At 31.8% G+C, this 14,249-nt stretch overlaps 1 long non-coding RNA gene across 1 annotated transcript; it reads right to left on the bottom strand.

The window, feature by feature from the left end:
* Positions 1-2,328: 2,328 nt before the first annotated feature.
* On the bottom strand, positions 2,329-7,504 carry LOC111622584. Its single transcript, XR_002756297.1, has 3 exons — positions 7,103-7,504; positions 5,696-5,793; positions 2,329-5,601 (listed from the first exon to the last, which is right to left on the bottom strand). It is a non-coding gene; the product is annotated as an uncharacterized LOC111622584 (long non-coding RNA).
* Positions 7,505-14,249: the final 6,745 nt, after the last annotated feature.

Genomic DNA, 14,249 nt, shown 5'->3' with positions numbered 1-14,249 from the left:
AGAACCTCGCGTTTTTTTTTTTTTTTTTTTTTGGGTGCATTCACCCGAAATTTATTGATGCAAGCAGTTGTTACACACTTAGTCAATATTCTTTCGCTGTAATTTTCAATTCCTACAGTCTGTCTGTCTGTTAGATGTACGAAAATCGACACAGGACACGGAAAAGTTTTGTTTTTAAAATAATTTACCGCTAAAAATTGCATCTCTAGGTGTCATAGTAATTGCTGGTAACTTACTAAAACCCCCTGTTTGCTAAGTTTAACATACTTGATGCTATTAAGTTAATTGGATGAATGTGTAATAAAGTTACTTATCCTACTAAAACTACTAGATTTCAAAATCTAGATCCCTGATCCTACTGAAAATGTGCTACTATTTGAGTGCTAGATAAAGAATGATTAACTTTCTCTTCTCTTGTTTTAACTTCCTCCCCCCAAAATTGCTTAATTTGTAGATTTCTAGTGGGTTTTTAGTATCTAAAAACCCACTAGAACGCTGGTTATTTTTTAATTTAATATATATTAATAAGTCAATAAATTTTTATTGCTTTATCATATATAACATACTGAAATCCCGTTTAGTAATTTTTTAATATATTTCATACTACTAACTTAATTGGTTGATGTACACAAGTTTTAGTAGGATAGATGTATGTAAGGTTACTTATCCTACTAAAACCTCTAACTTTCAAAATTTGTGTCTCTGATCCTACTGAAAATGCTACAACATGCCTGCCAGATAAATAATCAATAGCTTTCTTGCCCTTGCTCTCTAACTTCCCTCCAAAGTTGCTTAATTTATAAATTTCTAGTGAGGTTTTTAGATATTCCAGCTATTATTTAGTTTAATATTTACAGATAAGTTAATAACGTCTTATGCTTTATCATATAACCTACTAAAATCCTCTGTAAGTAACTATTTAGTAGCACCTTGTGGATTAAACTGGTAAATAAAGTTTGTTTATAATCCCACCAAAACCTCTGAACTCTAATTGAGTATAATCAATTAATTAGTCTTTTATCTCAGATCCTAGCTTCCATATCCCCTAAAACAGTTTGATTTGTAAATTTCTATTGCTGTTTTTACATGTATTAATTTTTTAATGTAATGTATATGGATAAACAATAACTTCTTTGCTTTGTCATGTGTAACCTACTAAAACTCCTGCTTACTAATTTAATAAATTTATCCATTTAATTATTAACATATATACACAAAGAACAGTAAAGTTACAAGATTCTTACAACTATCCTACTAATACCTTTGACACTTTTTCAAAGTTTTAGTAGAATCAGAGGTACAATAGTACTTTGTATAATAAATTCTATTAGTAGCTGTCATATAAAAGAACAATTAACTTTCTCCTTTTCCTCCTCCAACTTCAAAAACCACCCAAAATTGCTTAATTTGAAGTGTTTTACATGTGTTAGGTTTTTTAAAATTTAATACTTAAAGCAATAAGTTAATGACTTATCAGTGATATCATACATAACCTACTAAAACCTCTAATAACACAAGGATATTAAATCAGTGAACAGTTTCTGAGTTTTTTAAGTATCTTTGGATAAGTGTACACACAATTTACCCTACTGAAACCTTTGACTTTCAAAATTTGTGCCTGTGATCATGCTAAAATTAGTACTGTATGGCAAATCTAATCAATTGCTCATTTATCTTAGAAATTCATCCTTATCTAACTTCCAACCCCCCCCGAAAATAGCTTAATTTATATATTTCTACGGGTTTTTTTGACATGTTCTACTTTTTAATGTAACGTTTAAAAATAAGTCAATAACTTTTGCTTTTTCAAGTATAACCTACTAAAATGCCTGTTCTCAAATTAAATGCCCTTTATACTACAAAATAATTCCTAAGCAGCTTCTATACCAAGCTAATTATGTATAATTATCCCACTAAAATCTCTGGTATTGTAAATTTATGCATATTTATACTACCGAAAAAAAACCTCTGACTTTCAAAACGATCCTACTAAAACTAAGTTCGACTGATTGGCTTTCGGATTTCACCCTAAAAACCTCCAAAAACGACTAAATTTCCAAAAATTAAGTGGTATTTTTTTACCTCCGTTGGGTGTGGTACTCTTCATATTTTCTACGCGTACACCATAAAAATAGTAGGAACGTTTATCAGTTTGGTTACCTTTCTTTTTATCGATCGGGGTCTGTTTTCAGGTTATTCATCCCAGTAACATGTCACCAAAATGGGGTCTTCCTAGAAAATTGCTTACGTTTCTGCAATGCGCCCGCCATTTTTTCCCAACCCCCGGGGGTTATATAGAAATCGGGAGCGTGGATTTTGATCACATGATCGGAACTTTAACCTCCCACCTCCCTAAACAACTGTTATTTTTACGTGTGACGTACTCTATAGTCGCAGCAGGTGTAATGAGTAAGAAGAAAAGGTGTAAACTCTGGTGACGCCCTTATTTTAGTTGTCAAAACCCATTTTTATTATTAAATTGGCATCGCGTAGAATCGATAAGTGTAAAAGTGTGTCATGTGTACGTACAGCAGAAGTTTTGTTCCCATTTTAGGATAAAAAGTTGACTCCAACATCTGTATTTTATTGATCTAGTTGATAGAATAATCTATAAAAGTTTGTCCACATAAATGTGTTTATTTTTTCGGATTTTAATGAAATAAATTTCTACAATTTAGTGGCTTGCTCACGAACAGGAAAGAAAATTTCATAATTAAAATTCAAGTAAAAACAAACTGCGAAATACAACATTCCACTACCGCGACAGCGAGAAGCGACGGTCGCTTCGTCGCTTTCGCTTAAAACACACGCTCGAATTCAAAAATTACGAAAATATTTAAGATATTTTGATACTTTAAATCGAATTTAGTAATTTTTCACTTAAAAAAAATACACGAGTTTATTAAATAATAATAATAGTATTTAGTTGCGTGGTGTCGCGTCGCTCTGATAATATTCACTCGACGTATCGAGTAAACAATATAAGCATTTAAAATAACTTTTATGTATTTTTAATAGAAATTAAAAACATGTTTATACTGTATACTCGAATACACGTTCACACCGTAAATTTTCTATAGGATAAATAATAAAAAAAAGGTGTACGTTGTTCGAGCGACGCGACATCGCGAACTAATATCGCGTCGCACGCTAGACGTCTGTTAAAACACTACTTTTTTGAATACGGGAATCGAGGTGCTTCTGTTACGTAACTATTTTGTCACGGGTTTTTATTTTACAGAGAAACACGTACAAAAGAAAAGAATAAATGATAATTTGCGTATTTCATAAACGTGCCAGAGCACAAAAAAAAATGCCACGTGACGAGTGCATGAAAGAAAATTTGGCAAGGAACACGGTGGAGAGGATTCGAAAGAATCCTTACGTGCGAATTCAGGCATGACTCCAATGTCAAGTCGTGTACGTAGCAGGTACGGTACTCGTACGTAGGCGTACAAAACCGGTCTTATACGGGGGAGAAGTCAATCACGTGATCGTTTGGCACGCCATTGTTTATTGATTTCGCATTTTTATCTCTATCTCCGTCCAGTTGGCTAAGATTTTTATCTGTGTAAAAGTCCACGAAAGGATATATTTACGAATTTTTCGAAAGATAAAAGACTCACGTGGAGCGTAAAATCATTCTGTTGTCAAGCTTTATCCGCATTTTCCTTCCCTATAAAAATACAAATATTCTTCTCCCATTTCTTTGTATTTATCCTACAGAAAATTCACGATGTGGACGTGTTTATCCACTTGTTTCCGAGTGTTATGTAATACTACGGAATTGAATACACTTGATCCTACTACAACACATCCTTAGCCTCTTAAGAAAATTATAGAACTCTATAATAAATTATGTTTATCCTACTAAGGAATTTCGTCCTTGAATTTATGTAACTTAAAAAAACGTTTTATGCATTTTTATTACATTAAAATTTATATGTTTATATGTTTTTTTTTTTTCCTTGGCTTTGTGCACCTTGTCCCACTAAACACCGTATTTTTCAGTTTTACGTATAATTTCCTACCAAAAAATCACCCAATTAATCCTACTGAAACTGCAAGTGAGTTTCGTAAACAGAAATTCAAACCGGCAAAGCACAAATTTCATTAGTTCAAGGGCATGAATAGAGTCGCAAGGACGAAAACAATTGAAAAATTTAAACTTACATCACAGCCGACCCTCTACGACCCTCTCTCCCCGTCCATTCATTCACAATAATTTATATTAAAAAAAAAAATCGTTAATGGTTAAGAAGAGACAATTACAGGATTCAAAAAGTCAGGATTAGTAGGATCATCGATGCGAAGAAACGAACAAACCCTATTAAATAATGAATGAAACAGATGAGAAGTAAGAAGAAGAAAATGGCGAACAATGGGATAAGATGTGTTTTTTTTTTCTTGTTTTAGAATTAATTTCGAGTCTATAAATACGTCAAACGTGGAGTTAGTTTCTTGAAAATCCTCCGAAGCCAAGGACGGACGTTAATAATCATTTCGTTAACCTTTACGATGACATCACGAGGAAATAATGCACGGACAATGAATGCCCAAGATAATTTTTTCTCTTCTAATTAACTCTCCTTTCTTTATTTTTGATGATGAGATTGCTCGGTGATTAATAAAGTAAACTAATTAAAAAGAAACCGCCCTGATTATAATTAAAAAATAGTTTCTAATAATTAATCCATGCTGGCACTTTAATTGTTATTGGTGTTTTTACATGCCCTTTACTAATATGGTTAATATCGTCGATCCGAATTCACTTTTCGATTCTGGTTATTATAACTTCGAACCTCTGAATGACGGCCACTGTCGGAAATATAAAAAAAAGTCCGCTTTTTAGAGGTGGTCATTATTGGAGATTCTGTGTTTTTAATTACATTAAATTGCCATGGACGGCTTTTTAAAATATATATTTTATATTCAAATGTATCCAGTTGCATTGATTTACTGAGACGTTTCCGTGTGAATCGCCTTATGGTGAAAGCTGCAAGCATGTTGCCATTCGAATAGACTTGATGATCTGCAATTATGGTTTCACACCAATCAACAAGTGGCAATCTGCCACATCTTCCCACACGATTCCTGTAAGTGATCAGTAAATCATACTTCCATACTAATGAACTTATGAGTTAGCTTCAACCATGTTTTCATAAGAATCATTTCATGATAAATTGCAAGCGATGCTTTCGTCAGAATCATGTAGCAATCATGTTTTCATATGAATCATCTTTCTGGTGAACCGTGAAGATAAATTTCCATACGGATAAATATGTAAATGATCTGCAACACTCCATGTTTCAGTACAGATCAACTTATGGGTAAGTTGCAGTCGCGTTTTCGTAGAAACCACTGTGTTTTCTTCGGAATCGATACATGGATGGATCAATAATTAAATTTCAATACGAATCAACTTGTCAATTAACTGCTATGTTTTCGTATAAGTCAATAAGTGGGTGAACTGCAAGCATATTTACATACAAATCAACACGTGGGTGAACGTGAAGCTGTATTTTCATAATAAACACGTGGGTAATTTAAAACCACGTTTTTCCATAAAACACGACCACCGCTTCGTCAAAAAGTTAGTTTCTGTTAAAGGCATGAAAAAAATAACTTTTATAAATGATTCAAATTCGTTTTTCGATACCTACCACCCCATTTTCGAGTGATTTAACAATCGTACCACGTGTCACATGTTCTTAAATAACGAGTATTTACTTATTTTTCGTGTGGACTGGATTATTTCGGGCATCTGATCCACTCGGCTACTACATGATCCACCTTTTAACAGATATTCAATATCGATTATTTGTGTAAAAGTAACAGGAGAATTCTCTGAACTGGCAGATCGATTACAAGGAACTTTTATAAAACGATCCGCGATGATATTATCCTAAAACTTAGCTTAAACGGGAAATTTATTTAATAAATTATTCATTTTTTCCTAAAAATTAAAACCATTTTGTTGTCTGAACTCTTCCAAGAAACGTCCGAGCACCATAATTGGCTAATAAATGAATTCGTTGAACTTTTAAACCAATTAGGTAGACGGACGATGTCATTATTTAGAAACGAGATTTAAATAGCTTTTTTAAAAGCTCTTATCGTTTTGAACTGTTTGAACTGTCTGTCCGCCTGTTTGTCTGTTTGTCTGTGGGCTATGAATCAAACCACAGTGATGATTTTATAATAGCTTTTACTTCATACACATTAAAATCAAGTGAAATAATAAACAGGTAGAAAAAATTCAAAGGGAAAAAAAATTATTCCATTAAGTAATTATTCATTCATTAACACAATTTATTTTCTTTGAATTTGAAAATCAATTAACTTTATTAGTCAGTTTGAATTACTAAATAGCAGAATTTAAAAAAAAAATCAACCAATGCGATTGGTTGCTTAGAATATTTTGAATTTATTTATTAAAAACAATTTATTATATTTAATAAACAGATAAATAAATAAAGCTGACATTGATTATACCACTAACAACTAATAAATTTCGAAATATTCCAACCAACCAATCGCATTGGCTGATTCTTAAAAATTCCGTTATTTAGTAATTCAAATGGACAAATAGCGTTAATCGATTTGTAAATTCGAAGACAATCCCGTTAAAAATAACAATAAACACTTTTACATCATTTAAATTTCCTAATAACGTTTAGTTTCAAGCTCCCTCATTTACGCTGATGGTCTAATCATCACAGGATTGATAAACTTAAATAGCACAACGAGCATAAACAAGTTATTACAGCATTTCCTGTATTTAGCCTATCCAAACAGCATAATTTAGCTTATTAATGGTAGGAAATAATTTTTTAATGATTAAAAAAAAACAAGACTTCTGACCGAATTTCGCTTTCGTTTATGCCTAATTTCTTATCTGGTTTATCAAAACGACTCTATTGCCAAATAACGAAGGGGGGAGAAACAACACTCACGCTAATAATAAATTAACTACACACATTTTCGGATCGAGTTTTTACATTTTTCTTTATAAGAAGAGATTAAGAGATAGACTTGTTTTCAAGATACGAAACAAGTGATAAATATATGCATTTAAAAAAGAGAAAAGGTCGTAACTCACTTGTCAGTAACTTTCTATAGATCACTATTTGTTGATAACAATACAAAAAAAGGGAGAGAGAGAGGAAAAAAATCGTTCTACATCGGAAATTGCTCCCAAACGTGTCTTTTCATTGCCTTTTTTTTCTTATTGTTTTAAGTAACAATTAAAGCAGAAAATGAACTATGAATTGTTGCACGGATAATGGAACAAAACCACGACAATTCCATAAATAACTCGATTAAAGAAACGCACAGACACATTTTTTTTCTGAGGGGAAAAAAAGAATTAAATAAGTGATCTAAATTCTTTGTGAAGTCTTTGTATTTGCTTAAGTGCAAAAAATTAAAGTCCGTGAATATTAAAACAAGCATTCCTCTTAATTCCTTCACGTGTCCATTAAAAAGAAATAACGAACTTTGAACTTCTTGGGCGCTAACTTGGCAATTTTTCTTCCTATTTTAAATATTCAATTTGTAATAAAGGCACGAAATCGTATTTTTTTTTTAAGTAATCGATTTAAATTTGAAAATCGATTCGTGTCATTGGTCCGTTTTGAATAATATCGTGTAATTGATCGATTTCGTTTCGAAACTTTTAACGTGATTGGTTTTTTTTTTTTTTTGGATATTTGAATTGTTTTGCTACGGTAACTAATTAATCGCGTTATAACAGACTTTTAGGTTTCCCGACCCAATTTCCTTAGAAACCCAAAAAATTTTTCTGTTATACGAACTTTTTATAATGAACTTTAACGTTACTTTTCTGTCGTTGCCGCGTAACAGAATTTCTGAAATTTTCGCTTTTCCCCCCTTTGTTATTGTCTTTCAACTGATGAAGAACCGAGCTCGTCCCCTTTGGTGTAACCAAAGGAAGGGGACGAGCTCGAAGGCAACTAACGAGTTGCAGATGGATGAACTAACCCCAAGAGCCACAAGTTATAGAGGCAGCTGTAACGATAGCCGTTTATACGTCTTTTAATTTTGTTATTTACTTAAGGCGTGAGGGTAAGATGACGCCGAGACAGAGTAAGACGACGAACAATTGGGCAATCCGCCAATGGGGTGTGCCTCAGGGAGGACTTTCTATGTGAAACTGTCCCCTATTTAGGAGTTAGACACGTGAAGAAAACCCGGAAAATTTCACGTGGGCAGGTGCGAACCTGCGAGCAACTGATCGGTTCACTAGCCACTATACTTTTGGTCATGTATGGACTTCATATTTAGCTATTTAACTTACCCGGTGATAATTTACATACTTTTTTCTCATTACAGCAAACATTTTAGGGGTTCCCTCAAATTCGTTAAAAAGAAATTCCACTATATGCTAATTTATTCATTAAAAACTCGATTTTATTACATTATTTAATGTTCAGGTAATTAATTTAAACGTTATCAAGTTAAATATTTTAAAATATAAACAAATTACTAATAAATGTACGAAAACGACTAATATAGTACAAGCAAGCTAACGATTAAGTACAACAGGAAACAACAGGAAGTTGAAGTGATGGTGCAGACGGTGTATATCTTAAAACACTCGAAAATATTAAAATATATATATATTAATGTGACTTTTCTATCAATAAAGATACACGAATAGTTTCAATAATACACTAAAACGATTTTTGTTCGATAAGTTTCAACGGGCATTTCGTACATTTTGGAGAAACACGAGCCGAAATGGTCGTTGCGACCTTTCTAGAATTTCCTTCTTGGAATTCGGTCTGGGAGTTTGTTTATTTAATAAAAATGCAAAAATATATTATACAAACGATAATTATACAATTAATATTCTACATTTAAAACCTTTAAAAATATACTTTTACATTATCTCGTAGCATTTCCTCCCCTACACAGCTCTCAATATTAGAAGAGATTGAAAGATTTTAGAAAATGTCAACTGCACTTTTTTTTTCTTTTTTATGACAAATAAGAGTGTAATTTAGGTTTATATTTTAAAATAAAAAAGTCAATAATTTACTGTTGTTCCACACGCATACAACTATTTTAAATTAATGTCACTGGAATGAGAGGGCAAGAATTAAATTCCGTGTTTACTTTACGGGGAAAGTAACGTGTTTAAAACAGGATAAATTACTTTAAAAAATAAAATTAATTAATTATAAATTTCAATGTTGAATTTAATTCGGGAAACTGAATATAATTTTAGAATTTTTCTGGAAAAAAAATGATTCATTTCCAAGCAACTCTATACCATAGCAAAAAAGAGAGGGAGGGGTTCGAATTCTCCTTAAAGTTTCAAATAACCTTAAATATTTTAGAAAAACAATGTAATATTTTATTGAGGAATCGCCTTAATTACGTTTATTATGAAATTTAATAACAAATTCTTGTGACATATTAAAAATAATCACGCAATATTATAAATCCATAAATTCCAGTAACATATTTTAAAATGTACGGGAATCTCGCGATTTATCGCGAGAAACGAGATATGTAATTTGCCTCGTCACCGCGTGTCGTTTTCAACTAATCGCGAGACGTCGTGTCGCAATTGAATACAAATAAATAACTAGCGACGCAAATTTATCGCACGCGATAAAAATCTATCGCCAGCGAGGCGAACGTTTTTCTCGCGCGATGCATTTCAGTCGCCTCGATTTTTGTCGCGCGACTCATCTCGGTCGCTATCGTTTTTTCTCGCGCGACGCATCGGTCGCCATCGATTTTTTGCCGTTTTCAATGCAGTTACTTCCGGTTTAACGCAGTATATAAAGGACCGAATGATTTCAGCGTTAAAATTTCACTAAGTTTTCTTACGTTGTAAGAGTGAAATTACGGAAACCCGACAGATTACGGCACTCTAATATCACAAATTCTCCAGTTTCGTTGGTATTAAATGGGCAATCGATTGCCCATTTAATAGCAATTTATATATATTGCAAATACCTCGATTTCGGGGTAAACAGAAATGGGAAAAACGCGATAATCGATTTAAAAAAAAAAGGAGAAGGAATGCAAGAAGTAATTGTCTTCCAATCAGTCACGCTTCCATTTATCCTTATTACTACTATACTAAATCTTCTAAGAATTCTACAAAACGAAACATAAACAAGGAAAAAAAAAAAACAGCAACATCCTGTCTACACGAGAACTCGCGGCGAGAAAAAAAAAAAAAAACTGTAATGGCGATAACTGCACATTTTTCATCCATTAAACATGATAAACCATAAATTTTATTCTAATTTTAACCCGGATTGCGTACATACTTTATTTATTTTTTCCTTTTATATTTCTTTCTCCGATCTTCCTACACAGTTTAAGTAAAATGAATGTCATTTTTGTAAGCATCCCTTATTCCTTGACCTAGACGATGTACAAAACTGGAGATCCTCCAGGCTATGGGTCAAATTTGTAATGACTGATTAGAGAGAAGATGGACGGGATTCCTAGATAAGGATCATCAATCGATGAATAAGGAAACGATTCTAACTGGGTTATTCTTACCGTCCACTGTTTAAAAATAAATAAAAATCCACCAAAAAATCGAGAATTTACTTAAACTAGGAGAGGCTAAAATTTTTAAATGGCTACTGCAGAGCCACAGCCTGTTTAAAACAGAGAAATAAAAAAAAAAAGAAAAGAAAAATGCAACAACCTTGTTAACCAACGGCGAATTTCCTGTTGAACTGGACTCTGTAAGAATGCAGTAGATGAGTTCACTCGTGTAATTATTAAAAATAACTTAGCTGGTTTCTATATTGCATTTTTTTTTTAAAATGAACATTCTCTCTCTAATTTTAAATTAATCTGTGACCTTTTATTGAAGTAATTGCATGTTTTCTTAAGCGACAGATTTTCATTTAATGCTTTCAAAATGCAAATATTAATTGTTGTATTGTTGTTTGTGTAGCGGCGTATTGGTATTCTTTATACGTGAAACTGTATTAAAACAAATTATGTAATTGTTTACGTAGCAGAATAGAACCGGACTGAGTTAAACACGTTCAACACACTACTCTACATTCTAATTTATTAATATAACACGGCCACCTAGAGGGGGAGCTGGAGATTTTATAGGGGGTTTTTAGTGGTTTATACCAATAAAAATTAATGTTATTTTTACTTAAAAAAATCTTTACGGCTGCTATTTTATAATTAAGATTCGTTCTAGGTATTTCACGTGTTCAAGAAGGAGCCGTGTCTATCATATACCGAGGTCAGGAAGGCCCTGAAGACGGAACAAAACGCTAGTTTACTAAATATCCGATGCAAAATCGACCTTGCAACAATTACATTCGATTATTTTGGCAACACACCAATATTAAATTACGGGTATAGGCAATACGACTGTCACTCTGGCAACACGTCAATATTTTCCTGAAGAATCTATCCATCAAGGATCAATTTCTGTACTCGTACCGGTCATTTTCAACAGCACTTATTACCGTTTTCTTACGAGCAGGATGTCCATTGTGTTACTTTTAACGGCACAACACCTCGTCGAGGACTTATATTATAAAAATATAGGAAGAAAAATGATTTATTTTAACTCGTTAGGGCGTATAGATTGACTCAGCTGTTTCTCCAACTGAATGTTAGACGTTCTACGAACGGCAAACAATAGTTTAATGATACTTTTCTAAGTTACGCACCTGTTTCCTCTTCCGTTAGGCTACTAAATTTTTATATTATTTAATAAAACTCCCACTCAGACGTTTATATTAAAGACTTTTATATTATTATTATTATTATTATTTTATATCATAAAAAAATTCCATATATACGACCTATTTATGTATAGACACATACCCTACATCCGCGTGTAACTGATGTGAATCCTTGACATTCCCTTATTATTATTTATAAATTATATTTTACAATGTTGTGTTAACGTATAAACCTTGCATATATTTCGTCACAATCACTTTTTAAGTTATTTTTATCATTTTTCGCTGAATTATTTGGAAAATAAATAAGAAAATTTTGTAAGTTGAGCTTTCATAACAGCTTGTGTAATTTTATTTTACTTTTTTTTGTTTAATTTTCAAGGAATTCGATAAAGGAAAAATATGGGATATACAAATTATCTTGTAACATTAAATGTAGAAAATATCCCTCAGCTAAAGAATATTTTAAATTATTATTAAATAATCCAGAAAAATAATAATTCTAGAATTTCCTCCACCCAAAAAATTAAATTTTATAAATAATAAATTAAATTTATTTTTCTTAATCAAGCGTGAAATTTTGCAATTTTATAGGAGAAATTTTTCAAGAATTTCTTATTTAACTTTGTTGTGTAGAAAAGCGAGAATTTTCATGATTTAACAGCAAAGAATCGCTTTGTAATTCAATAGAATGACTCAACAGAAGGATAAGGAAAGTCGAGAATATATATAAAAATAGCAAGAATAAAGTAATTATCAGGCTTTAATGACTATCCTTTTTAAATGTTAAATGGTGAAAAAAATCTGTTATAACATATTTTAAGAAATTTCTCTTCCTTGTAATGAATTATAAATAATATATCTCCCATTTTAATTGTCCTTAGTACAATTCCTAGAGGTTTTTTAGGAGATAAACCTCTCCTAAATTGAATTATTCTCTTCTTAACTGCACTCTAAACAGTGGAAAAACTACTGTAAATTGTGTGTTTAAAGCAATTTACAGAAGTTTTTTCACTGTTTATATGATGCGCCTTTGTAAAATAGAATTCCTCTTCTTCTTTTAATTGTGTTCAATACAAAATTTTAGAGGTTTTCCCCCTACTACTGACTGAATACAAAATACTTCCTAAACAGTAGAAAAAACTTCTACCAATTGCATTAAACAGCTAAAATTCAAATTACAAAAGGTTTTTTTTTTTTCATAGTGGAATAAAACCTCTAAAAATTTGTATTGAACACAATTAAAAGAAGAGAAGGAATTGTATTTTACAAAGACATTTCTTCTAAACGCTGGCAAAACCTCTGCGTAATGTATTAAACTTAATTTTGTAATTTGTTTCCTCAGCTGTGTTTATTGCAATTTACAGAGGTTTTTCTACTGTTTAGGAAGCATTATATATTCATTCTATCGATCAGTAGAGGAGGACACCTCTAAAACTTTGTATTAAACACAATTTTAAAAAAGGGGAGGAATTCTATTTGTTAAAGACACGCCACATCAACAGTAGAAAAACCTCCGTAAATTGCGCTAAACACAATTAAGACAAGAATAACTCGATTTAAGGACGTTTATCTCCTAATTAATTGAAAAAATACCTCTAGGAATTGTACTAAACACAATTAATAGAGAAGGAGGAATTCCGTTTACAGAGGTTTGCCTTCTTAATAATGAAATATATCCATAGTTTCTCTCCGTAAAAATGTAAAGAATTTTACAAGCAGTTTACAAAATTACTCTTAACAATAAATCAGAATAAAAATGTAAAAAGTTCTGTAATTACAATTTTTCTTTTTCTTATGGAAGCAGAATGACTTATCTTAATTTTATCGAATAATAAATAAATAAATAAATCACATTCCCCCGTTACAAAACTCAATTATGTATCACTAGAAAGCGAAATTCAAGACTATAAATCGTGATATAATAGAAAATTCCTGCATAAAGTCAGAAGGGATGGAATTCAATTTATGGAGGTTTTTGCCCCCTGAACGGGGAAAAATCTCTTCGGATTATACCAAACACAATTAGGTGAAGAATGGATATCAATTTATCGAGATTTTTGCCTTCTAAACAATGGAAAAAAATCTATGTATATTGTGCTAAAACCGATTAGGAGGGAAGGAAGAATTCATCGACAAAACTTCCCCCTCTAAACAGCAATAAAGATACCTCTGAAACTATACTAATTACTATTAAGAGAGGGGGAGGAATGCATTTATATGGTTTCTGCCATCCTAAACAGCAATAAAATACCCCTGAAACTATACTAATTACAGTTAAGAGGGGGGAAGAATTCACTTATACCGTTTCTGCCACCCTAAACCAAGAATTATTCTGAATATCCTCCCATTTTTCCATCTTATAAGCTATAAAATTAACGAAAAAAAGCTTTAAAATGCGATGTTTTTTTTTTTAATTTTTAAAGTCAGGATGGGGGCGATATCATTCCACGAAATGAGGAATGACGAAACAGAAAGGAAATTTCGTAAAGGAAACAGAAAAAAAACTCTCCTCTAAACTAAAGTAAAAACTTT

This window comes from Centruroides sculpturatus, unplaced genomic scaffold (assembly GCF_000671375.1).
Source record: "Centruroides sculpturatus isolate CEXI.00-Female unplaced genomic scaffold, Cexi_2.0 scaffold199, whole genome shotgun sequence".
Taxonomy (NCBI): domain Eukaryota; kingdom Metazoa; phylum Arthropoda; class Arachnida; order Scorpiones; family Buthidae; genus Centruroides; species Centruroides sculpturatus.
The sequence above is the reverse complement of the archived record's forward strand: the minus strand, read 5'-3'. Positions and strand labels throughout refer to the sequence as shown.